The sequence below is a fragment of the Aotus nancymaae genome, unplaced genomic scaffold, assembly GCF_030222135.1.
Source record: "Aotus nancymaae isolate 86718 unplaced genomic scaffold, 86718_ANA_hifiasm-v0.15.2.pri h1tg000053l, whole genome shotgun sequence".
Classification (NCBI taxonomy): domain Eukaryota; kingdom Metazoa; phylum Chordata; class Mammalia; order Primates; family Aotidae; genus Aotus; species Aotus nancymaae.
The window spans coordinates 14,286,336-14,312,662 of record NW_026988467.1 but is presented as its reverse complement, the minus strand read 5'-3'; the positions used below and the strand labels follow the sequence as shown (position 1 = coordinate 14,312,662).

The 26,327-nt window shown below is 48.5% G+C and overlaps 1 non-coding gene and 1 pseudogene across 1 annotated transcript; both read right to left on the bottom strand.

Moving 5' to 3' along the window:
* Positions 1-19,697: 19,697 nt before the first annotated feature.
* LOC135269577 (small nucleolar RNA U13) lies at positions 19,698-19,797 on the bottom strand. Its single transcript, XR_010337832.1, has one exon. It is a non-coding gene; the product is annotated as a small nucleolar RNA U13 (small nucleolar RNA).
* A 5,246-nt stretch (positions 19,798-25,043) lies between these two features.
* LOC105708421 (large ribosomal subunit protein uL11-like) lies at positions 25,044-25,564 on the bottom strand (annotated as a pseudogene).
* Between the last annotated feature and the right edge of the window lie 763 nt (positions 25,565-26,327).

Here is a 26,327-nt window from a genome sequence, read left to right as displayed (position 1 = left end):
CCATTAAATGACCTCTCGGACTCCCGTCTAACCCTCTGATTTTTGGACTTTCTGGAAACAGGCACCACCTGACCACTGGGTGGACAGATGAGCTTCACATTTGGTTTTGTTTTTCCAGAAAACTCAACATTACGAGGCTATGAGGAAACTTTTGCTGCAATTGTGCCCGGAATCGTGGTCCAGGGTAGCAATGACGAATTTGCACTTACTGGGCAGGCCATATACTCTACTGGACACCTTCCCATCTCTGGGTACATTTGATCCTCCTAACCCAGAGAAGCCAAGTCACTTGCCTGAGGTCAGGCAGTCATGCAGAGCTGGGACAGGATCCAATCCCAGATTCACCCTTCTTCTCTCCACAGAACGAGACCTTTCTTCGTTAACCAAGACATCACTTACTCATCATCACTTTTCACCGTACCCGAGTAAGCCTGGAAATTCTCTCCTCGAGATCCTCCCCCATCCCCAAGACAGTTTATAGGGGATGGGTGAAGAAGTCAATCTCTGAGGCCCCATGGAGATATAAAACACACGTGGCTGTAAAGTCAGCTTGAGTGCTATGATCAAAGCTACACAACTGGTTCTGGCCACAGCCACCCCGTACAGGCCCCGAGCCAGCACCCCGGCTCTGACCGCCACAGCTGAAAACAATTCTTTCCAGTAACTCAGTGATTAACTGGGAGAGGGATGGTGATTCTGGGTCCTCCTCACCCTGGTATGATGCCAGCACCCCATATGGGGGACCCTCCCATGATGCCAGTGATGGGCCCTCCTCCTCCCACCCATGGGAGGCCATATGCCAATGATGCCTGGGCCCCCAGTGATGAGACCTCCTGCCTGTTCCATGATGGTGCCCGCTCAGCCCGGAATGACTCGACCAGACAGATAAGGACAGAGGGGAGGCCTCATTCTATCAGTTTTATATCACCTGTTCTGCTTCACCAGGAGATCATGCTGCTGTGATGCTGGGTTTTCTAAACAGCATAAGGAAGACTTACTCCTCTGTCCTATCAAAGAGGATAGTTTTGGAGGGGAGAGATGGGGCAAAAAAGATGCAGTTTTCATTTGTATCGGGAAATGTGAAAATACAATTGTCAACTCTTTTAGTTAAAAATGTATTCCCTTTTTCCTCCCCTCTGTATTCTCTGTGTATAAAAGAAATGATGCAGTGAAATAATCACTAAAAAAAAAAAAAAAAAAAAAAAAAAAAATCTGTCAATGTCCAGGAAATATTTTATTTTTTATTTATTTATTTTTTTTGAGACGGAGTTTCGCTCTTGTTACTCAGGCTGGAGTGCAATGGCGATCTCAGCTCACCGCAACCTCCGCCTCCTGGGTTCAAGCAATTCTCCTGCCTCAGCCTCCTGAGTAGCTGGGACTACAGGCATGTACCACCATGCTCGGCTAATTTTTTATATGTTTAGTAGAGACGGGGTTTCACCATGCTGACCAGGATGGTCTCGATCTCTTGACCTCGTGATCCACCCGCCTCGGCCTCCCAAAGTGCTGGGATTATAGGTGTGAGCCACTGCGCCCAGCCAATACTTTCGATTTGTGTAACTGGAAGAGGTAGATGCTTCGGCCTCTAGTATGAAGCCAGGGATGGGGCTAAACAACCTCCTGGCCAGGTGGGGTGGCCCACACCTGTAATCCCAGCACATAGGGAGGCCAAGGCAGGTAGATCACCTGAAGTCAGGAGTTCAAGACCAGCCTAGCCAACATGGTGAAACCCTGTCTCTACTAAAAAATACAAAAATTAGCCAGGTGTGGTGGCAGGCACTTGTAATCCCAGCTACTCAGGAGGCTGAGGCAGGAGAACTGCTTGAACCCAGGAGGCAGAGGTTGCAGTATTGCAGTAAGCCAAGATCACGCCACTGCACTCCAGCCTAGGCAACAGAGCAAGCCCTTGTTTCAAAAAATAAAAATAAAAGCCACCAAATTAGGAGCATGAGAAGGCCCAGAATTCTAAATAATTCCCAGTCATTATTTCAGAGGTCCTAAGATTGCCAGCTTCCCCAATTACTCTTGCAGAGAACATCACTATGATAGAATCTACCATGGATCTTCTCAAATGTCAAATGTCTTTACAAGTTTTCCCTGCCCACCAAACTATCTTTGAAAACTCCTAGCCTGGCAGGGCAGGGGTGGGGGGCTCCCAGCCTAGGCCAGATGTGGTGGCCTGTAATCCCAGCACTTTGGGAGGCCAAGGCAAGTGGACCACCTGAGGCCAGGAGTTTGACACCAACCTGGCCAACATGGCAAAACTCCATCTCTACCAAAAATACAAAAGTTAGCCAGGCATGGTGGTGCATGCCTGTAATCTCAGCTACTCAGGAAGCTGAGGCAGGATAATCACTTGAAACTGGGAGGTGGAGGTTGCAGCCTCAGCCAAGATCTCGCCACTCTACTCCAGCCTGGGCAACAAGATCAAAACTCTGTCTCAGGCCGGGCACAGTGGCACACACCTGTAATCCCAGCACTTTGGGAGGCCAAGGTGGGTGGATCACGAGGTCAAGAGATCGAGACCATCCTGGTCAACATGGTGAAACCCTGTCTCTACTAAAAATGCAAAAAATTAGCTGGGCATGGTGGCACGTGCCTGTAATCCCAGCTACTCAGGAGGCTGAGGCAGGAGAATTGCCTGAACCCAGGAGGTGGAGGTTGCGGTGAGCCGAGATCGCGCCATTGCACTCCAGCCTGGGTAACAAGAGCAAAACTCCGTCTCAAAAAAAAACAAAAACAAACTCTGTCTCAAAAAAAAAAAGGAAGAAAGAAAGGCCGACCGGGCAGGGTGGCTCACACCTGTAATCCCAGCACAGTGAGAAGCCGAGGTGGGCGGATTGCCAGACCTCAGGAGTTTGAGGCCCACCTGGGCAACCTGGTAAAACTCCATCACTACTGAAAATACAAAAAATTAGCTGAGTGTGGTGGCTTGTGCCTGTGATCCCAGCTACTCAGGAGACTGAGGCAGGAGAATTGCTTGAACCTGGGAGGTAGAGGTTGCAGTGAGCCGAGATCATGCCACTGCACTCCAGCCTGGGCAACAGAGCAAGATTCCGTTTCAAGAAAAAAAAATGCCATAGACAACAGAAATTTATTTCTCACAGTTCTGAGAGCTGAAAAGTCCAAGATTAAGACATTGGTAGATTCGGTGTCTGCCGAGGGCCCCTTTTCTGATTGATAGATGGCACTTTCTCAGTGTGTCCTCACATGGCGGAGGGGTGAGCAAGCTCTTAGGAGCAGCAAAGGTCTCTTTTATAAGGGCACTAATCTCGTTCATGAGGGCTGTGCCCTTATGACCTAATCACCTCCCAAAGCCTCACCTTCTAATATCATCACATTGTGGGGTACGTTTCAACACACGAACTTTGCAGGGACAAAGCATGTACCAACAGTCCCCAGTGTTTTTGGCACCAGGAACCGGTTTCATGGAGGAAAATTTTTCCTGGGACTGAGTAGAGGGAGGAGGAAAGGATGGCTTCTGGATGCTTCAAGTGCATGACATTTATCATTAGATTCTCATAAGGAGCAAGCAACCTGGATCCCTCACCTATGCAGTTCATAATAGGGTTCGCGCTCCTATGAGAATCCAATGCTGCCGTTGATCTGAAAGGAGGAGCTCAGCTTCCCTAGAGCCCACCACTCACCTCCTGCTGTGCGGCCGGTTCCTAACAGGCCACAGACTGGTACTGCTCTGTAGCCCAGGGGTTAGGAACCCCTGATCTACAGCAATAAATAACCTCCCCTTTCTGGGTGTGGGTGTGTGTGCGCGCGCGCGTGTGTGTGTGTGTGTGACCAAGTCTTGCTCTGTCACCCAGGCTGGAACGCAATGGCGCTTGATCTTGGCTCATTGCAACCTCCGCCTCCCAGGTTCAAGCGATTCTCCTGCCTCAGCCTCCTGAGTAGCTGGGATTACAGGTGCCCGACACCACACCCAGCTAATTTTTGTACTTCTAATAGAGACGGGGTTTCGCCATGTTGGCCAGGCTGGCCTTGAACTCCTGACCTCAGGTGATCCACCCACCTCAGCCTCCCGAAGTTCTGGGATCACAGGCGTTAGCTACCGTGCCTGGCTGGGCTTCTTGTTTTGTTTTGTTTTGTTTTGATACAGAGTCTCACTCTGTCACCCAGGCTGGAGTGCAGTGGCGGGATCTCAGCTCACTGCAACCTCCGCCTCTCTGCTTCAAGCCATTCTCCTGCCTCAGCCTCCCGAGTAGCTGGGACTACAGGTGCATACCACCGTGCTCGGCTAATTTTTGTATTTTTAGTAGAGACGGGGTTTCATCATGTTGGCCAGGCTGGTCTCTATCTCTTGACCTCATGTACTGCCCGCCTCGGCCTCCCAAAGTGCTGGGATAACAGGCCTGAGCCACCACGCCCGGCCTTGTTTTGTTTTGTTTTGTTTTGTTTTGTTTTGTTTTGTTTTGTTTTGAGACGGAGTTTCACTCTTGTTGCCAGGCTGGAATACAGTGGCGCAATCTCGGCTCCCTGCAACCTTTGTCCCCTGGGTTCAAGAGATTCTCCTGTCTCAGCCTCCCAAGTAGCTGTGATTACAGGCACCCACTGCCACACCCAGCTAACTTTTTGTATTTTTAGTAGAGATGGGGTTTCACCATGTTGGCCAGGTTGGTCTCGAACTCCAGACCTCAGATGATCTGCCCACCTCAGCCTCCCAAAGTGCTGATTTCACAGGCACAAGCCACCTCGCCCAGCCTGGGCTTCTATTAACACTTTTTCATTCCCCCGTGAAATGTGAGCCTTGGATTGGAGGAACTGCAGGGACCTTCCAGGGCCCGGGATTCTACCCCTTTGACGATCCCATGCACTTCTTTTTCTTTTTTTTTTTTTCTTTTCCTTTAAACCAATGCAGTAAATCTAAGATCCCATGCACCTCAAGGCTTTACGTGGTCTATCTCCCTGCAGTGGATAGATACCCATATTTCTATCTCCAAGCCAGATGTCTCCGGATTCAGAGAGCCAACTGCTTATGTAGTACCTCCATGGGGCTGCTGATAGCATCTTGGGTCCGTGTGTCCTGGACTGAGCTCCCAAGTGCACACCCAGCCTGCTCCCCATTCCATTGATCCATCCATCTTCCCTCTCCATGGATGTTCACAACTCCAGGCTTCCAGCAGCTTAGAGTAAAAACCGTATAGTCATCCATGCCCAACAACCAGTGAATCCTAATGGCTCCTCCTTCAAAATAGATCTCAAATGCAACCATGTTTTACCACCTAGCCTTTCCTGCCAACATCCTGAGCAAACTGTGCTCACCTCTCCCTTGGATTTTCACAGCAGTTGCCTTCCCACCTCCCTGCTACCAACAGGGGGCAAGCACAGCATAGCATCCTTCCTTCTGAACACAGCAAGCACAGCATTCCATTAACAAATAAGACAAGTTGGCCGGGCACAATGCCTACGCCTGTAATCCCAGCACTTTGGGAGGCCAAGGATCACTTGAGCCCAGGAGTTCGAGACCTGTGTGGGCAACATGGCAAAATCCCAACTCTATTCAAAATACAAAAATTAGCCGGGTGTGGTGGCTCATGCCTGAAATCCCAGCTTCTCAGGAGGTTGTGGTAGGAGGCTTGCTTGAGCCCAGGAGGTCAAGTCCACAGTGAGCTATGATCATGTGACAGAGTGAGATTCCACATCCAAAAAAAAGAAGAAAAAGAGGGTCTCGTTCTGTTGCCCAGGCTAGACGACTGCAGTGGTGCAATCATAGATCGCTGCAGCCCTGAGTTCCCGGGTTCAAACAATCCTACCAACTCAGCCTCCAAGCAGCTGAGACTACGGATGTCCACCACCATGCCCGGCTGATTTTTAAATGTTTTGTAGAGTCCAGGTCTCACTAAGTTGTCTAGGCAGGTCTGGAACTCCTAGTCTCAAGTGATCCTCCCTTCTTGGCCTCCCAAAGTGTTGGGATGATAGGCATGAGCCACAACACCCAGCCCCATTTTTTTTAATGAACAATACACTTGAACAGATATTTCACAAAACAAAGCAGATGAGTATGCCGTAAGTACATGAAAAGATGTTCAATATCATTAGTTATCCAGGAAATGCAAATTAAATCACAATGATCAAATTAAAGTCACAATCACTTATACTAGAATGGTTATCATTTAAAGCATTTTGCCAAAACATCATGACTTATGCCTGTAATCTCAGCCCTTTGGCAGACCAAGGCCAGAGGATTGCTTGAGCCCAGGAGTTCAAGACCAGCCTGGGTGTTGGAAACAGTTTTATCCACACTGAGACAATGGATCGCTCAGCAAGGCTAGCTTACTTCCTGCAGGAAGGGCACAACTCACCGGCAATCTTGCCGCGAGAGCACACCTAAACAAAGGAGACAGGGACGTTTATAACTTTCATAACTCGAGGCAGTCGCTCTACTGCTGTGTCCAGTTTCCGTTGGCTGGAACAGGACCTCACATTCTATGCTTGACCCGACTGGCTAAGAACTTGGAAATTTCCTGAGTAGATAAGGGGAAAGAAGAAAAGGAAGGAGAGGAAGCTAGTCACGAGAAGGTCAGGAGGGTTTCCAAATAAGGAGTGGCTTGCACCAGGGTTTGGAGCTTGCCAGGTCCTGTTCAGACATGTCAGAGTGAGTCAAGGTAACTGATTTAAGACATAGCTGCTGGGTCGGGTGCGGTGGCTCAGGCCTGTAATCCCAGCACTCTGGGAGGCTGAGGCGGGCGGATCACGAGGTCAAGATACCAAGACCATTCTGGTCAACATAGTGAAACCCAGTCTCTACTAAAAAAATAGAAAAATTAGCTGGGCATGGTGGCATGCGCCTGTAGTCCCAGCTACTCGGGAGGCTGAAGCAGAAGAATTGCTTGAACCTGGGAGGTGGAGGTTGCAGTGAGCTGAGATCGCGCCACTGCACTCCAGCCTGGTGCCTGGCGACAGAACGAGACTCTGTCTCAAAAAAAAAAAAAAGAAGAGGTAGCTGCTTTAGAGAATAGAGAATATATATACATGGGTATATGTTTATGCTAATAGCAGATAATGGCCGTAGAGCAAGAGATTGTAACTCCTCATAATGTAGTTATACAAACTTGGAAGAACTTTCCAATCTCTCACACTGGGCAACACAGTGAGACTCTGTCTCTACAAAAAAGAAAAAGAGCTGGGCGCGGTGGCTCACGCCTATAATCCCAGCACTTTGGGAGGCCGAGGTGGGTGGATCACGAGGTCAAGAGATCAAGACCATCCTGGTCAACATGGTGAAACCCTGTCTCTACTAAAAATACAAAAATTAGCTGGGCATGGTGGCGCATGCCTGTAATCCCAGCTACTCAGGAGGCTGAGGCAGGAGAATTGCTTGAACCCAGGAGGTGGAGGTTACGGTGAGCCGAGATCGCGCCATTGCACTCCAGTATGGATAACAACAGCAAAACTCCGTCTCAAAAAAAAAAAGAAAAGAAAAGAAAAAGAATTAAAGATTAAAAAAGTAGGCCGGGCGCGGTGGCTCAAGCCTGTAATCCCAGCACTTTGGGAGGCCGAGGCGGGTGGATCACGAGGTCAAGAGATCGAGACCATCCTGGTCAACATGGTGAAACCCCGTCTCTACTAATACAAAAAAAAAATTAGCTGGGCATGGTGGCGCGTGCCTGTAATCCCAGCTACTCAGGAGGCTGAGGCAGAAGAATTGCCTGAACCCAGGAGGTGGAGGTTGCGGTGAGCCGAGATTGCGCCATTGCACTCCAGCCTGGGTAACAAGAGTGAAACTCCGTCTCAAAAAAAAAAAAAGTATATTAAGCAAGTGTGATGGTGCACACCTGTCGTCCCAGTTGCTCTGGAGGCTGAGCTGGGAGGATCACTTGAGCACTGGAGGATGAAGCTGCAGTGAGCCAAGACTGTGCCACTGCCCTCCAGCCTAAGTGACAGTGGGAGATTCTGACTGAAAAAAAAAAAAAAGATTGACAATATCAAGTGTTGTAGAGGATTAGGAGCAAACAGAACATTCATAATTTGCTGGTGAGGATGTAATGTAGTACAACTACTTTGGAAATAGTTTGTCCATTTCTAATACACACACCATAAATCTCACCAATCTCACTCCTAGATATTTATGTGAGATTGATACCATGTGGCTACACAAGACTTTTACCTGAATATTCATCGCTGATGTGTGCATAACAGCCCCAAACTAGAAAGAATTCAGATGTCCAGCAATAGGAAAATGGATAAACAAATTGTGGCATATCTGTACACGGTGCAAAAGTGTTGTGGAGAACCAGAAATATGCCACCCCAAAATAAGACTGCAGCAGACCAGAAGCTACCACTCCAAAATATGCCTCATTGGCATAAGGATTATTTAGAGCCGATTATTTTGAGAAACTGCAGACACAAGAGAAGCTCTAAAAACAGAGTAGGAGTTACTCTTTTGTAAGGGAAATTTGCATCTCTAAAGGAAATCTCCACGTGCAAGGGTATCTCCCTCTCTGGATCAGGAAGAGAAGGATGACTCTAAATTACTAGAAACTCTTATCAATGGAGAAAGCAACAACTGCAATCCACATGACAAACCCTTGTTCTCCGAGCTTTTTCTGGTTACCTAACCTACCACAGCTGCCCTTTGCCCTGCACACATTTCTTTTTTCCTTTTTTTTTTTTTTTTTTTTGAGAGGGAGTCTCGCCATTTTGCCCAGTGCTAGGATTACAGGAGTGAGCTACCATGCCCAGTTTCTATTTTATTTTATTATTTTACTTCATTTTATTTTATTTTTTGAGAAGGAGTCCTGCTCTGTCACCCAGGCTGGAGAACAGTGACAAAATCTCAGCTCACCGCAACCTCTGCCTCCCGGGTTCAAACAGTGCTCCTGCCTCAGCTTCCCGAGTAGCTGGGATTACAGGCACCCATCATCACACCCGGCTAACTTTTGTATTTTTAGTAGTGGCAGGGTTTCACCATGTTGGCCAGGCTGGTCTTGAACCCCTGACATCAGGTGATCTGCCTGCCTCGGCCTCCCAGAGTGCTGGGATTACTGGCCTGAACCACCGTGCCCAGCCCCCCACCATACCTTTCTTCATGTTAGTTGAAGATAGTTTTTAAGCCACAAAGCAAAGCCACCTCTTGGAGATTTCCCCTTTTCTCTTGGTTTCTCCCATATATATATAAGGTAAACATCTTAATCAACTTGGGTAGTTTTTCTGTATTTAACCTGCCCCTTGTTTCAGGAGAGGGCTCTAGCTTCCTCCCCTGTCCTGTGCACCGAAAAACTTGTTCAGCAATAAAAAAGAGTGGACTCAGCCTAGAGCAGTGGCTAATAGCTGGGTCTGTAATCCGAGCACTTTGAGAGGCCAAGGCGGGTGGATTGCCTGAGGTCATGAGTTGGAGACCAGGCTGCCCAAGAGGGAGAAACCCCATCTCTACAAAAAGTACAAAAATTAGCTGGACGTGGTGGCACAAACCTGTAATCCGAGCTACTCTAGAGGCTGAGGCATGAGAATGGCTTGAACCCTGGAGGTAGAGGTTGCAGTAAGCCGAGGTCATGCGACTGCACTCCAGCCTGGGCAGATAGTGAGACAGTGAGACCCTATCTCAAAAAAATAAATAAGGACAGATGCGGTGGCTCATGCCTGTAATCCCAGCACTTTGGGAAGCTGAGGTAAACAGATCACTTGAGGTCAGGAGTTAGAGACCCGCATGGCCAACATGGTGAAACCCCATCTCTACCAAAAAATGCAAAAAACTAGCCAGGCATTGCAGTGTGTACCTGTAATCCCAGCTGCTCAGGAGGCTGAGGCAGGAGAATGGCTTGAACCTGGGAGGTGGAGGTTGCAGTGAGCTGAGATCATGCCATTGCACTCCCATCTGGGAGACAGAATGAGACTCCACCTCAGAATAAATAAATAAATAAAATAAAAAATAAAGTTTTGGCGGGACGCGGTGGCTCATGCCTGTAATCCCAGCACTTTGGGAGGCTGAGGCAGGCGGATAACCTGAGGTCGGGAGTTTGAGACCAGCCTGACCAACATGGAGAAACCCTGTCTCTACTAAAAATACAAAATTAGCTGGACATGGTGGTGCATGCCTGTAATCCCAGCTACTTGGGAGACTGAGGAAGGAGAATCGCTTGAATCTGGGAGGTGGAAGTTGCAGTGAGCAGAGATTGTGCCACTGTACTCAAGCCTGGGCAACAAGAGCCAAACTCCGTCTCAGAATAAATAAATACATTTAATTAAAGTAATTAAGTTTTAGGACAGGGAAAACTGAGTCATAGTGACAGAAATCAGAACAGAAGTTGCCTGGGGGAAGAGGGTGGGAGATGAGAGATAGCAAAGGGGCTGGAGGGAACACCCTTGGATCCTGGACATGCTTCACATATGACAGATGAGTGCTCATATTTCTCAAGAGTCATGGCAGTGTGCGGTGGCTCATGCCTGAAATTCCAGCACTTTGGGAGGCCAAGGCAGGCAGGTCATTTGCAGTCAGGAGTTTGAGACCAGCATGGTCAACATGGTGAAACCCCGTCTCTACTAAAAATACAAAATCCAGCAGAGTGTGGTGGGGCGTGCCTGTACTTCAGCTATTTAGGAGGCTGAGGCAGGAGAATCACTTGAACCTGGGAGGCAGAGGTTGTGGTGAGCAGAGATCGCACCACTTCACTACAGCCAGGGGGACAGAGAGAGACTCTGTCAAAAAAAAAGAAAAAGAGCTATGAACTGTACACTTAAAATGTGTGCATGCATTTTATGTGTAAGTCATGCCTCAAAGTTTAAAAGAATGAAGAAATGTTGTGGGGCGTAATGGCTCATGTCTCCCAGCAATTTGGGAGGCTGAGGAGTGAGGTTCACCTGAAGTCAGGAGTTGAAGACCAGGCTGGCCAACCTGGTGAGACCTCCCCCTTCGAACCCCGTCTCTAACTAAAAATACAAAAAATTGCCAGGTGAGATGGCTCATGACTGTAATTGCACTTTGGGAGGCCAAGTCGGGCGGATAACGAGTTCAAGAGTTCAATACCAGCCTGGCCAACAACTCCATCTCTGCTAAAAGACAAAAACTAGTTGGGCGTGGTGGCAGGCGCCTGTAATCGCAGCTACTTGGGAGGCTGAGACAAGAGAATCGTTTGAACCCAGGAGGCGGAGGTTGCAGTGAGCTGAGATTGCGCCATTACACCCCAGCCTGGGTGACAGAGTAAAACTCTGTCTCAAAAAAGTAAAGAAAAAAAAAAGAATGAAGAAATATCACATCTGTATGTAACATAGCAGAGGAATTCTGTTTTTGTGTTTTACAATAAAGAGTGCTCACAAGAGACCAGGAAAACCCAACATCTGCTTTGAGAGTACTGTTGGCACTTTTTCACACAGGTTGGAGGAGCTGGTTATGGAATTTACAAAGGGACGCGTGAATGGACTCTCGTGTGCCAGGCAGGCTGCATGAGACGTTCATTACAGATATTACTTAGTACTTAAGGCCAGGCACCTTGGCTGACGCCTATAATCCTAGCGCTATGGGAGGCTGAGGTGAGTGGATTGCTTGAGCTCAGGAGTTTGAGACCAGCCTGGGCAACATGACGAAACCCCATCTCTATTCTTAAAAATTAAAAATTAAAATTTAAAAAAGGCTGGGTGCAGTGGCTCATGCTGGTAATCCCAGAACTTCGGGAGGCCAAGGTGGGTGGATTACCTGAGGTTAGGAGTTCAAGACCAGGCCAACACCCTGTCTCTACTAAAAAAACAAAAATTAGGCTGAGGCAGGAGAATCATTTGAACCTGGGAGGCAGAGGTTGCAGTGAGCCGAGGTCACGCCACTGCACTCCAGCCTGGCGCCTGGTGATGGAGTGAGACTCTGTCTCAAAAAAAAAAATTTTTTTTTAACTATTTATTTAATTTATTTATTTATTTTATTTTTTTAGAGAGAGGGTTTCACCATGTTGGTCAGGCTAGTCTCAAACTCCTGACCTTATGATCTGCCTGCCTCGGCTTCCCAAAGTGCTGGGATTACAGGCGTGAGCCACCGCGCTTGGCCTAAAAATTTATTTAATTCATTTAAGAAGCCTTTGATTTGTTATTCCTATTTTACAGAATAGGAAAGTAAGGCACAGAGAAGTTCAGTAGCTCAATGTAGCTCAGAAATGGGAGGCAGGGCCGGGCGCAGTGGCTCATGCCTATAATCCCAGCATTTGGGGAGGCCGAGGCGGGTGGATCATCTAAGGTCAGAAGTTCAAGACCAGCCTTGCCAACATGGCGAAACCCCTTCTCTACTAAAAATACAAAACTTAGCCAGGCATGGCGGTGAGCACCCGTAGTCTCCCAGCTGCTTGGGAGGCTGAGGCAGGAGAATTGCCTGAACCCAGGAGGCAGAGGTTGCAACGAGTGGACATCACAACACTGCACTCCAGGCTGAGTGACAGAGCAAGACTCTGTCCCAAAGGAAAATAAAGGATTGGACTGGGCCCTTGAGTCAAGAATAGTGGGGAGAACCTTCCAGCAAGGAAGGGGTTGAGATCCTGGAGATGGGACAACTCTCCCTGCTCCCTTTACTTGAGCAAATCCCCTTTCCCTCCTGAATCCCACCCACCTCTTCTGGGCCCCGCCTCTCTAGAGCCTCTTCAGACTCCTCTGAAGGGTGACAGATACAATAGCCCAAAACTTGCCACTTCGCCATAAGGATCCTGTTGAGATAAAAGCAATTGAGAAGAGGCAGATACAATAAAAACTCTCTCTACTGGGCATGGTGGCTCATGCCTGTAATCCATACCCTTTGGGAGGCCAAGGCGGGCAGGTCACTTGAGGTCGGGACTTCGAGAGTAGCCTGACCAACATGGAGAAAATTACAAAATTACATCTCTACTAAAATTACAAAATTAGCTAGGTGTGGTGGCACATGCCTGTCATCCCAGCTAATTTCTTGAACCCAAGAGGCAAAGGTTGTGGTGAGCCGAGATCATGCCATTGCACTCCAGCCTGGGCAACAAGAGCGAAACTCCATCTCAAAAAAAAAAGCTCTATGCTTTTCCCATAGCAGCCAAAAAGCAAGACATAAATTTACAAATGTGCCCACCTCCCCGCTGGCAAAAAAAAACCAAAAACACTAGGAAGGCCAGAAGTTGATCCCAGAGACACCTCTAGACCCTTAACTGCCTGGGACGGCCCAGAGGAATCTACAAAACCGACACCACTCCTAGCTCTCTTCTTCCATTCCTCCGTCTATGGAACCTCTCACGATCTGCTGCCCTAGAAACTCAGCCCTTTCCCTTTCTGTTTTCACGTCTTTAAGTACGTTTTATTCCTTTGTTAAGATGCTATGTAAGCCCCAGTTCTAACCACCCTCTTGAGTCACTCACCTCTGAGTACTCCCATGTACAAGTGTCATAATCAACTTCTGTTTATTTTTCTCTTGTTAATCTGTCTTTTGTGACTCTAATGAATAGGGTACCAGCCAAGGAATCAAGATGGGTACACACCCCACTCGTCTTCCTTCACCCTTCCCCAAGATTCTGAGCTCACTGCTATTTAATCATCTCTACCTGTGCTGGGTGTTTGTTTGTTTGTTTGTTTGTTTGTTTGAGACGGAGTTTTGCTCTTGTTGCCCAGGCTGGAGTGCAGTGTTACGCTTTCAGCTCACTGCCACCTCTGCCTCCTGGGTTCAAGCGATTCTCCTGCCTCAGCCTTCCAAGTAGCTGAGATTATAGGGGCACACCACCATGCCCAACTAATAATTTTTGTATTTTTAGTAGAGACGGAGCTTCATCATGTTGGCCAAGCTGCTCTTGAACTCCTGACCTCAGGTGATCCACCCTCCTTGGCCTCCCAAAATACTGGGATTACAGGCATGAGTCACCTCGCCCAGCCTGTGCCTGTTCTTACACTGTCCCTGGCCAAGCCTCTCATAATCTGCCATAGTTTCCTCATCTGTGAAAGGGGAATTTAAGAGTGTCCACTTCCTGGGCCCATATGTGAGATATGAGGACTAAACTCTGATTTTTATCTTGCCCAAATTTCTACCTAAGGGGTCTGGGAGTCATGTCTTACAAATCATAAATTCTCATCAGATGGGTTTTATTTAACCCTACGTATTGTGACTGACTTTCTAACCTGACTGACTCTGGCATACATTATGAGACAAAGAAGAAAATAAAAATACTAAGGCCGGGCGCGGTGGCTCACACCTGTAATCCTAGCACTTTGGGAGGCCGAGGTGGGTGGATCACCTGAGGTCAGGAGTTCAAGATCAGCCTGGCCATCATGGAGAAACCCCATCTTTTTAAAAAAAAAAAAGAAAAGAAAAATATTTTACCCCAAAACATGTTTCTTTGTCATATTTTGAAATGGCCCTACAAAGCTGTTCTTTGTTTGGGGAAATTTGCATCTGTAAAGAATCTCTATTAACATAGCTAGATCTTTTTCTTTCAGATTCTCCCCAATCCTAAAGAGATTTACTAAGATCTGATTAGGAAATATTTGCCTTTTTTTTTTTTTTTTTTTGAGGAGGAGTTTTACTCTGTTGCCCCAGGCTGGAGTGGAATGGCTTGATCTCAGCTCACTGCATCCTCCACCTCCTAGGTTCAAGCAATTCTCCTGCCTCAGTGTCCCGAGTAGCTGGGATTACAGGCACGTGGGCCACCACGCCCGGCTAATTTTGTCTTTTTAGTAGAGACAAGGTTTCTCCATGTTGGTCAGGCTGGTCTCGAACTCCCCACCTCAGGTGATAGGCCGGCATCGGCCTCCCAAAGTGCTGGGATTACAGGCGTGAGCCATGGCCCCTGGCAACTCTGTCTCAAAAAATATATATTAGCCGGGCATGGTGGTACATGCCTGTAATCCTAACACTTGGGAGGCTGAGGTGGAAGATTTGCTTGAACCTGGGAGGCAGAGGTTGCCAGTTTGCTGAGAGATCATAGCACTTCACTACAGCCTGGGTGACAGAGCAGGACTCCTTCTCAAAAAAAATTTTAAAAAGAGGCCGGGTGCAGTGGCTCACGCCTGTAATCCTAGAACTGGGCAAAAGAGCAAGACTCCCTCTCAAAAAAACAAAAAGAAAAGGAAGAAAGAAAAGAATTGTGTGTGGGGTGAATGGCAACTTCTTTTAAGATGCTACGTAATCCCAGCTACTCCAGAGGTTGAGGCAGGAGAATCACTTGAACCCAGAGGCAAAGGTTGCAGTGAGCTGAGATCACACCATTGCACTCCAGGCTGGGAATCTAGCCTGAAAAAAAAAAAAATTCCTAACTACTGAAAAGTCCTGTGATTTGTCTAGTCATTGATTCAGAAATGGTTTTTTGTTTTTTTTTTGTTTTTTTCTTGAGACAGAGTCTGGCTCTTGTCCCCAGGCTGGAGTGCAGTGACACGATCTTGGCTCATCACAACCTCCGCCTCCCAGATTCCAGCAATTCTCCTGCCTCAGCCTCCCGACTAGCTGGGACTACAGTTGTGCACCACCACGCCAGGCTAATTTTTGTATTTTTAGTAGAGATGGGGTTTTGCCGTATTGGCCAGGCTGGTCTGGAACTCCTGACCTTGTGATCTACCCACCTTGGCCTCTCAAAGTGCTGAGATTACTGGCATGAGCCACCACGCCTGGCCAGAAATGGTTTTTAACACCCGCATAAATTGGTTTGGAAAGGAGCTGTTCTCTAATGGACGGTGTGCTAGGGATTCATGGCCGGGTTGAATGAGGTCTCTATTTCAGGTTGAGGTTTGTGCTTTGAGGCACTCCCGAAGACTTGCAGGTTTCCCAGTTTCCTCTGAGCAGAGCTGCTTGGCTGGAGAGCTCCGATGTCCCCACCCCGGGGTGCATTCCTGTCACCTGCCTCTCTGGAGCGGCCCTCGGAAGCCAGAGTCTTACATGTGGGGATTTTGCCTGAAGCATCCTTCTTGGCCCCTGGCATGGCCAGGCTGGCAGCTGGAGAGTCCGGGCTGCCTAGCTGAGGGTCATGCCAGGCAAAGCAGGTTTCAACTTGGTGGATGATCAGAGGCCCCTCCCACTCACTCTCACACCACTGCCTGCACATCCCTCGGGTGCCAGGCCCTGGAGCACCCTGCACTGAGCTGGGCAGGAGGAAGGCGGTGGCTCTGAGGAATCCAATTGGGATGCAGAGAAGGAGGCCACTCTGGAACCCACCCTCAGGATAGCAGAGGACTCCAGGGAGTGAAACACACCCAGAGAACTTGGGTTGCACTGGGTCCTCAGGGGAAGCTGTGACGCAGTGAAGGGAAGGGCACAGGCTCTGGGATTCCACAAGCCTGGGTTGAATCCTGCTCTGCCACTTTCCTGCGTGTAACTTCTGGGAACTTAGGTCATCTCTCTGAGCACCTATAAAATAGCAATGGTAACAACAGGCCAGGCGGGGTGACTCATGACTGTAATCCCAGCACTTTGGGAGGTCAGGGCGGGTGGATCATCTGAGGTCAGGAGTTCCAGACCAGCCTGGCCAACATGGTGAAACCCCATCTCTACTAAAAATACAAAAATGGCCAGGCATAGTGGCTCACACACACCTTTAATCCCAGCACTTTGGGAGGCTGAGGCAGGTGGATCACCTGAGGTCAGGAGTTTAAGACCAGCCTGGTCAACATGGTGAAATTCTGTCTCTACTAAAAATACAAAAATTAGCTGGGCATGGTAGGCACCTGTAGTCCCAGCTACTCAGGAGGCTGAGGCAGGAGAATTGCTTGAACCTGGGAGGCCGAGGCTGCAGTGAGCAGAGATCACACCACTGTACTCCAGCCTCGGCAGCAGACTCCATCCAAAAAAAAGCACCTATCTATAGGAATAATGAGGATACAAATAGCCAATAGCTAATGCTAGGTGACTTTTGGTTATAAGGAAGTGGGTCAAAGTGAAGCCTGATTAATGCTTAATTATAACATTCTTTCCGCCTGGATTTCTTGTTAACCTTGTGAGGATGGCTTCATTACTACTCTCATTTGCAGGATATTTGCAGAACAAATACTGTGTTCTGGAAGCGGTGGTTGAGCCTGTAGACACAGCGGGAAACAAGATAAGTCTGAGCCTTCCCTCTTGAAGCTTGAGGTCTAATAAAGGGAGACAGAAAAGTTAAAAGGTAAGACTCTTGACCTTTCTGAGTCTCAGCTTCCCATACTATAAAATAGGTGTAATAATCTGTGACCCATGTCCTTACCAGCTGGTTGTGAGGCCCAACAGAGATGAACTTGCTTTGTAAACTTGAAAGTGTCTTACTGATATGAGCCAGGACCTTCTTCATGTATTACTTTTAGCCAGTTTTTCTGGTCTCAAACAAGATTTTTTTTTTTTTTTGAGACAGTCTCGCTCTGTTGCCCAGGCTGAGGTACAATGGCATGATCTCAGCTCACTGCAGCCTCTGCCTCCTGGGTTCAAGAGATTCTCCTATCGCGGCCTCCCGAGTAGCTGGGACTACAGGCACATGCCACCATCCCCAGCTAGTTTTTGTATTTTTTAGTAGAGACGGTTTCGCCATGTTTACCAGGCTGGTCTTGAACTCCTGACCTCAGGTGATCCTCCTGCTTCGGCTTCCCAGTGTTGGGATTACAGGTGTGAGCCACCATAACCAGCTAGAGCTGGAATTTGAACCCAAACAGTTCCAGAGCTGTTTCTTGCTCTAGTTCACCCTTTTCAGCTGCCCCAGGGGGCCCTGCTTGAGATCCTGGGGTCACCTGTGCCCATCCCTGCTCTGTAAGTCATCTGGAAACCCCCTCCGTATCAGACAGTTTGCCCAGACATCCTGAACACCCTGTTTTGGACACAGAGCATCAGGTGGTGATGGTATGGGAGGAAAATGCCTCTGGGTCAGCCAAATTCCCTCCTTCCCTCTGAAGCAAGGAAGGGGAACCAGCTCAAGTCTTGAGAAATTTAATGAGGTTTGGTAAGAAATGCAATCTTCTGAAAAATGCGTGCATAATAACAGTGATTTAAACCACCGAGAAGATGAAAAATAATGAGTGGTTTCATTGTGAGAGTGGGAGGGACTGAGCCACCGCCTCGAGGGCGCGGGCACACGGTTCCCCTCCATTCGTTCAGACTTGGAGACAGCTCAGCTTCCCTGGGTCCTAGTCTTCTCATTCCTCAAAGGAAGGACTGGATTCCAGCTAGAAAACGATGCTTTGCAGAGCAACTAGTGGACACAGAAATGACTGTCTTGGGCAGGTGCAGTGGCTCACACCCCTAATCCCAGCACTTTGGAAGGCCGAGGCGGGTGGATCATGATGTCAGGAGTTCAAGACCAGCCTAGTCAAGATAGTGAAACCCCATGTCTACTAAAAATAGAAAAATTAGCCAGGCATGCTGGCGGGCACCTGTAATCCCAGCTACTCAGAAGGCTGAGGCAAAATTGCTTGAACCTAGGAGGCAGAGGCTGCAGTGAGCTGCGATCTCACCACCGTACTCCAGCCTGGGTGACAGAGCAAGGCTCCATCTCAAAAGAAAAAAAAAGAAATGGCTGTCTTTCATACATATAGACCAAGATCAGGCTCCCATCAGTGATTTGCATCCTCCTGTGGTGCCAACTTCCTGCTACCTGAGCCCCGTAATCTTGCCACGGTCTGATGATGGGGTCTCACACTTGGCAATGCTTTTTTTTTTTTGGAGACAGAGTCTCGCTCTGTCACTCAGACTGGAGTGCAGTGGCGCGATCTCGGCTCACTGCACCCTCTGCTTCCTGGGTTCAAGCAATTCTTCTGCCTCAGCCTCCCAAGTAACTGGGATTACAGGCATGTGCCACTATGCCCAGCTAATTTTGTATTTTTAGTAGAGACGGGGTTTCACCATGTTGGTCAGGCTGGTCTGGAACTCCTGACCACAGATGATCCACCCACCTTGGCCTCCCAAAGTGCTGGGATTACAGGCCTGAGCCACCATGCCCAGCCCACTTTTTCTATGTTAAAAAAAGTTTTTTGAGACAGGGTTTTTTCTGTCACTCAGGCTGGAGTGTAGTGGTGCAATAATAACTCATTCCACCTCCTGGGCTCCAGCAATCCCCCTGCCTCAATCTACTGGGTAGCTGGGACTGCAGATGCACACCATCATACCCAGGTAATTTTTAAATTTTATGGAGAGATGGGATGTTGCCCAGGTTCTACTCCCAGGCTCAAGCAATTCTCCTGCCTCAGCCTCCCAAAGTGTTGGGATTACAGGTGTAAGCCACAGTTCCCCGCCTGGTAACACTTTCAGAGTGAAAAGGTTATCCATGGATTGGGACCAGACCTGCTTAATGCATGCTTTTAAGCAGGCTTGCTTTCTTGTTCACGTTCCTTCACCATGGATTTTTCTAGACAGTGAGAGACCACGGTCCATCATAGACTGGAGAATGTCAGAATTGGGAGGCGCCAGAAGCATCAAATCCTATTCCTCAGGCCAAGGTTGTTTTTGAACCTTCTTCCCATATCTTATTTTAAACTAAAACATTTTCTTTTTTCCTTTTTTTTTTTTTCTTTATTGAGACAGTCTCACTCTGTCGTCCAGGCTGGAGTGCAGTGGTGCCAGCTCAGCTCACTGCAACCTCCACCTCTTGGATTCAAGAGATTCTCCTGCCTCAGCCTCCCAAGTAGCTGGGATTACAAGCATGCACCACCATGCCCGGCTAATTTTTGTTTATTTAATAGAGACAGAGTTTCATCATGTTGACCAGGCTGGTCTCAAACTCCTGACCTCAAGTGATCCACCCGCCTTGGCCTCCCAAAGTGCTGGGATTACAGGTGTGAGCCACAGCACCTGGCTCTCTTCCATTTTTTTGAAGTTCACATCAGATGGGTAATGTGCTGATGGCCTAACAAGGTTTGAAGGAGGCACATTCAACACATGAACATGAAAACCCAATCGCGTTTATGAACCACATAACATGTTTATGATCCACTTATTTTATTAATATTATTTTTATTTTTTATTTTATTTTTCGAGATGGAGTCTCACTCTGTTGCCTAGGCTGGAGTGCAGTGGCGAGATCTCGGCTCACTGCAACCTTCACCTCCTGGGTTCAAGCAATTCTTCTGTCTCAGCTTCCCAAGTAGCTGGGATTATAGGTGCCCACCATCACGCCTGGTTAATTTTTGTATTTTTAATAGAGACCAGGTTTCACCATATTGGCCAGGCGGGTCTCAAACTCCTGACCTCATGATCCACCCACCTTGGCCTCCCAAAGTCCGGGGATTACAAGCACGAGCCACCTCGCCTGGCCCCAAACACTTACTTTAAACTTAAATGAATCCTTTTATTCTTTTCAGGCAGAGTCTCGCTCTGTCACCCAGGCTGGAGTGCAGTGGTACGATCTCCGCTCAACACAACCTCTGCTTCCCAGGTTCAAGCAATTCTCCTGCCTCAGCCTCCCCAGTAGCTGGGACTACAGGTGCGCGCCACCATGTCTAGCTAACTTTTTTGTATTTTTGCATTTTTAGTATAGACGGGGTTTCTCTATGTTGGCCAGGCTGATTTCCAACTCCTGACCTCGTGATCTGCCCACTTCGGCCTCCCAAAGTGCTGGGATTACAGGCATGAGCCACCGTGCCTGGCATGAATCCTTTTTGTAAAGGAAACTCTATATAATTATTGGAAACATGGATCTGAATGCTTACATATATACGCATTTCTTTTTTTTTTTTTCTTGGAGACAGAGTCTTGCTCCGTGCCCCAGGCTGGAGTGCAGTGGTGAGATCTTCAGTCTCCACCTCCCAGGTTGGCCGAAGTGGATCTTTTGAGCGAGCCTAGAAGGAAGAGGCTGCAGTGAGTCCTGATCGCAGGAGTGCACTCCAGCCTGGGAAACAGAGGGAGACCCTGTCTGAAACAAACAAACAAACTCTCGCCGACTGGTGTGGTGGTGCATACCTGTAATCCCAGAACTTTGGGAGGCCGAGGCCGGTGAATCACGAGGTCAGGAATTCAATACCAGCCTGGCCAACATGGTGAAAACCCATCTGTACTAAAAATACAAAAATTAGCTGGGCATGGTGGCATGTGCCTGTAACCCCACCTACTTGGGAGGCTGAGGCAAGAGAATCGCTTGAACCCTGGAGCCGGAGGTTGCAGTGAGCCAAGATTGTACCACTGCACTCTAGCCTGGGCAACGGAGTGAGACCTTGTCTCAGAAACAAAAAACAAAAAAATTTTTTGTTATAGAGACAGGGGTTTCACCATGTTGCTCTGGGTGGTCTTGAACTCTGGAACTCAAGTGATCCTCTCACCTTGGCCTTCCAAAATGCTGAGATTACAGGCATGAGCCATCCCATCCAACCACACATAACTCTGGAGAGGCCAAATGCAAGTGTCTGTAGACTCACAATGATTTTTTTTCTAATTTACATAAACCTAGTGGATATAGAAAGCAGCTTATCACTATTTCATACAGAAAGCACCATGCCAGAGTAGCATCTAACACACTTTAAAACTGGCACAAAGATACTTAATAGAAAACTTGGAGGCATCATTTACTCTCACTGGTAGTTACTGAAACCACCATGGTGGGGATGTGTTTAGGGTACATTCTCAGACATTTTTCATTTGAGCCATTTCCCTGGTGGTTGAACCATGCTCCTGGCCCCTGTGTGGTCACTTATGATAAATGATTATAGATTTCATTCCCTAGTGGGGCTCACACATGGCCTTGAGCCTCTCTTCATGCTGTCCTCTCTGCCTGCATATGAATTCTTCTTTTCTTTTTCTTTATCTTTTTTTTTTTTTTTTTTTTTTTGAGACAGAGTTTCGCTCTTGTTACCCAGGCTGGAGTGCAATGGCGCGATCTCGGCTCACTGCAACCTCCACCTCCTGGGTTCAAGCAATTCTCCTGCCTCAGCCTCCTGAGTAGCTGGGACTACAGGCACGTGCCACCATGCTCAGCTAATTTTTGTATTTTTAGTAGAGACAGGGTTTCACTATGTTGACCAGGATGGTCTCGATCTCTTGACCTCGTGATCCACCCGCCTCAGCCTCCCAAAGTGCTGGGATTACAGGCTTGAGCCACCGCGCCCGGCCCGAATTCTTTTTTTCCTTGGCCTTTCTCTCAAAACCCAAGTCACGAATGCTATGCTCAGGCTCTCACACCAACTTGCTCTTGCAAAACCTCCAGTGCCCTTTCAGTTACTACCATCTATTCTGGGGTGTCCCAGAGGATGTCCGGTATCCACAGAGACCAAGTCCTCATCCCCACATGCCCTCTGCCATTGTCTCCCTTTGTAGCCCTTGGCCAAATGACCCATTCCAGGTCACCCCCTCCCCTGAAGCAGCTTCCTGTGCTAGCAGGAGAGGTGTAGAGCTGACAGGGAGTGGAGGCCAATGTACCACACACTCTACGCTGATTGCAGTCCAGGGGCCTGTTCCAAGGCCATGATGCAGTCGGGGGACATACCGGGTCATGGTGGGTCCTGGACACGGTAGGTGCTCAGCCTGCACTGCTGACTTGTGGCCCATATGGTTCACTCCCAGGAATTGAACAGCCTGGAGTGGACACTGGGCCCTGGTACCTTCCAACCCCATGCCCAGCCTCACTGTAACCTACAGCAGCAGAGATCGTCTTTGCTCTTGTTGCCCAGGCTGGAGTGCAATGGTGCCAGCTCGGCTTACTGCAACCTCTGTCTCCCAGGTTCAAGCAATTCTCCTGCCTCAGCCTCCGGAGTAGCTAGGATTACAGGCATGTCCCACCACGCCCAGGTAATTTCGTATTTTTAGTAGAGATGGAGTTTCACCATATTGGCCAGGCTGGTCTTGAACTCCTAACCTCAGGTGATCCACCTGCCTCAGCTTCCCAAATTGCTGGGATTACATGTGTGAGCCACCGTGCCCGGCCGAGATTGTCTTTTAAGACAGTGCCTCTGTGTGAGACTCAAAGCTTGCAGAGCCACGTTATTCAATCTAGAGGCTCCTCTGTTTCCAGCCTCAGAACCAAGACCTTTGTAGAGATAGTAAGATAAGGAGCAAGAAGAAGGGGTCCTAACAGGGGTATTTAAGGAGAGACCAGTGGGGACAGTGGAGTAAGTGTAGGAATGGCTTGGGTGGAACCCTGAAGTCAGCGACAATAAATCTTAGACTTTTAAAACAGACAAGGTGGCTCACACCTGTAATTCCAGTACTTTTGGAGGCCGAGGTGGGAAGATCACTTGAGTTCAGGAGTTTAAGATCAGCCTGGGCAACACAGGGAGCCCTCATCGCTACTTTAAAAAAAAAATTAGCTGGGCACGGTAGCACACTCATGTAGTCCCAGCTACTCTGGAGGTTGAGGCAGGAGAATTGCTTGAGCCCAGGAGATTGAGGCTGCAGTCCAGCCTGAGGCAAACAGGGAGACACCATCTCAAATTTAAAAAAAAAAAAAAAGGGGAACTCAGACACGCCCCTCTCCCTCTCTGGGCGCTTGGACACACCCACCCTCCTCACACAGCACCTAGCTCACCCTTTAAAAAAAAAAAAAGGAAGAAAGAATGGGTTCGGAGTTGAGCTACTTAGGTTGAAGTCTTGACTTTACTACTTCCACCTGTGAGACCTTGAACAAGCTACTTAACCTCTTTATGTCTTGATTTCCATATCTGTAAAATGGACTGTTAGGGGATGACTATGTTCCCCCAAATTCATATGTTGAAGTGCAAACCACCAGCATCTCAGAATGTCGCTGTACTGTATTTGGAAATTGGGTCTTAAAAGAAGTAATAGGGCTGGGCGCGGGGGCTCACGCCTGTAATCCCAGCACTTTGGGAGGCCAATGTGGGTGGATCCCATGAGGTCGGGAGTTCGAGACCAGCCTGACCAACATGGAGAAGATACCCCATCTCTACTAAAAATACAAAATTAGCCGGGCATGGTGCACATGCCTGTAGTCCCAGTTACTCGGGAGGCTGAGGCAGGAGAATTGCTTGAGCCTGGGAGACAGAGGTTGCAGTGAGTCGAGATTGCCCTACTGTACTCCAGCCTGGGCAACAAGAGTGAAACTCTGTCTCAAAAATTAAAAAAAAAAAAAAAAAAAATAGGTAATAAAGTTAAAATGAGGACATTGTGGTGGCCCTAACGCAATGTGACTGGTATCCTTCTAAGTGAAGATTAGGACAACAGACACACTCAGAGGAAGGACCACATGAAGACACAGGGAGAAGGTGGCATCTACAGGCCATGGAGAGACGCTGCAGAAGAAACCAACCCTGCTGACCCCTTGGTCTTGGACTTACAGCCTCTAGAACTGTGAGAAAATAAGGTTCTGATTTTTCCAAGTTTTATGCTTGTTCCCAGGCCAGAGTGCAATGGCATGATCTCGGCTCACTGCAACCTCCGCCTCCCAGGTTCAAGCGATTGTCCTGCCTCAGCCTCCCGAGTAGCTGGGATTACAGGCATGCGCCACCACACCTGGCTAAATTTGTATTTTTAGCAGAGACGGGCTTTCTCCAGGTTGGTCAGGCTGGTCTCAAACTCCTGACCTCAGGTGATCTGCCTGCCTCGGCCTCCCAAAGTGCTGGGATTACAGGCATGAGCCACCACCCCCAGCCAAGGTTCTGATTTTAAGCCACCCTGTCTGTGGTACTTCCCTCTGGCAACCCTAGCAAACGAATACGGGGACCCACAACGGTATCCATGTGGCATGGATGTTATGAAGATTAAACCAGCTTTTGATGGGGAGTCCTTGGCCCAGTGTCTGGCGCAAGGTGAGAGCTCAGTGCACACCAGAGAATCTTGGTTCCATTTAAGAACTCCTCCGCTTCATCTGGCTGACTCAGGCCACTTAGTGAATGTGAAAATCAGACAGTCCAGATATTTGGCACTGTAAGGGACTCCCCATGGGATCGATTTCTTCATTTTTCAAAGGGTTATTATGGTTTTGCATGACATGACGTGGCCTGAAATGCAATGGTTCCCAGCTACCAGGGCCACCTGATACATTAAACAGGCTGCACTCCTTCTGGCCTTGTCATTAACCTTCCTGGCAAATGACACAGTTCTGCAGCTGGGCCCAAAGTCTTGGTTTTCCTCGTCCATTCCAACTCTCATGGTTGTTGACCTCACATAGAAGTCGCCCACCTTCTGGGCTTCATTTTGCAATCGATGCTGGATGAGCGGCTGTAAGACCTGCGCTTTGTTTGTGCCTCCCGGTCTTTTTTTGTTGTGGTTAAATGCTCCTTTATTGAAATATTTTCCTTTGTGCTTCTTAACTAGCTGGGCATTCCACAGGACCACTGTTGACGTCATCTATGATGTCATGAGGGTGGCGGCCATCAACATTACAGCCCACAGACTGGGCAGTCCCCAGGATCTCTTTAACGGTTCCAGAGAGTTCTCTGGCTAAAGATCAGTGCCGCATCTGCCGAGCAATGTTGACAATCTCATCAAAAGTGACATTCCCGCTGTGTTTAATGTTTTTCTGTTTCTTTCTGTCTCTTGGTGGTTCCTTGAGGGCTTTGATGATCAGGGCAGACGCAAAAGGCACCACCTCAATCTAGGCCTGTCTGTTCTGAATGGTCAGTTTCACTATAATCCTCAGGCCCTTCCAGTCACCCATTGCCTTGGCAATGTCATCACCAACCTTTTTTGGAGACAGACCCAGGGGGCCAATCTTGGGGGCCAGCACAGAAGTGGCACCGACTTCACCCCCGGTGCACCTCAGGTATACGACTTTGAACTCGCTGGGGTCAAATTTCGACGGCATGGTGGAGGTGGCTGGTGTTAGATGAACCCAGATTCGGGCCGACCGAAGAAAGTTGCCCTGATTTGCTCCGAGCCGAAAACCTTTTTCTTTTTTTTTTGCGAGACGAAGTCTCGCTCTTGTCCCCCAGGCTGGAGTGCAGTGCTGCAATCTTGGCTCACTGCAAACTCCGTTTCCTGGGTTCAACGGATTCTCCTGCCTCAGCCTCCTGAGTAGCTGGGATTACAGGCACCTGCCACCATACTCAGCTAATTTTTGTATTTTTAGTAAAGACAGGGTTTCGCCATGTTGGCCAGGCTGGTTTCAAACTCCTGACTTCAGTTGATCTGCCTGCCTTGGCTTCCCAAAGTGCTGGGATTACAGGCATAAGCCACCACGCCCAGCTGCCTCTGTGTCTCACGACTATGCGTCCATACTGCCCACTGGCAGAGGAAGATGGAATGTCTGCAGAAGGTGGCTTTTTCTGTTTTGTTTTGTTTGATACGGAGTCTTGCTCTGTCGCCAGGCTGGAGTGCAGTTGCGTAATCTCGGCTCACTGCAACCTCTGCCTCCCAGGTTCAAGCGATTCTACTGCCTCAGCCTCCCGAGTAGCTGGGACTGCAGGTCTATGCCACCACATCCTGATAATTTTTGTATTTTTAGTAGAGAAGGGGTTTCATCTTGTTGGCCAGGCTGGTCTCAGACTTCTGACCTCATGATCTGCCCACCTCAGCCTCCCAAAGTTCTGGAATTACAGGCATGAGCCACTGCACACGGCCAGAAGATG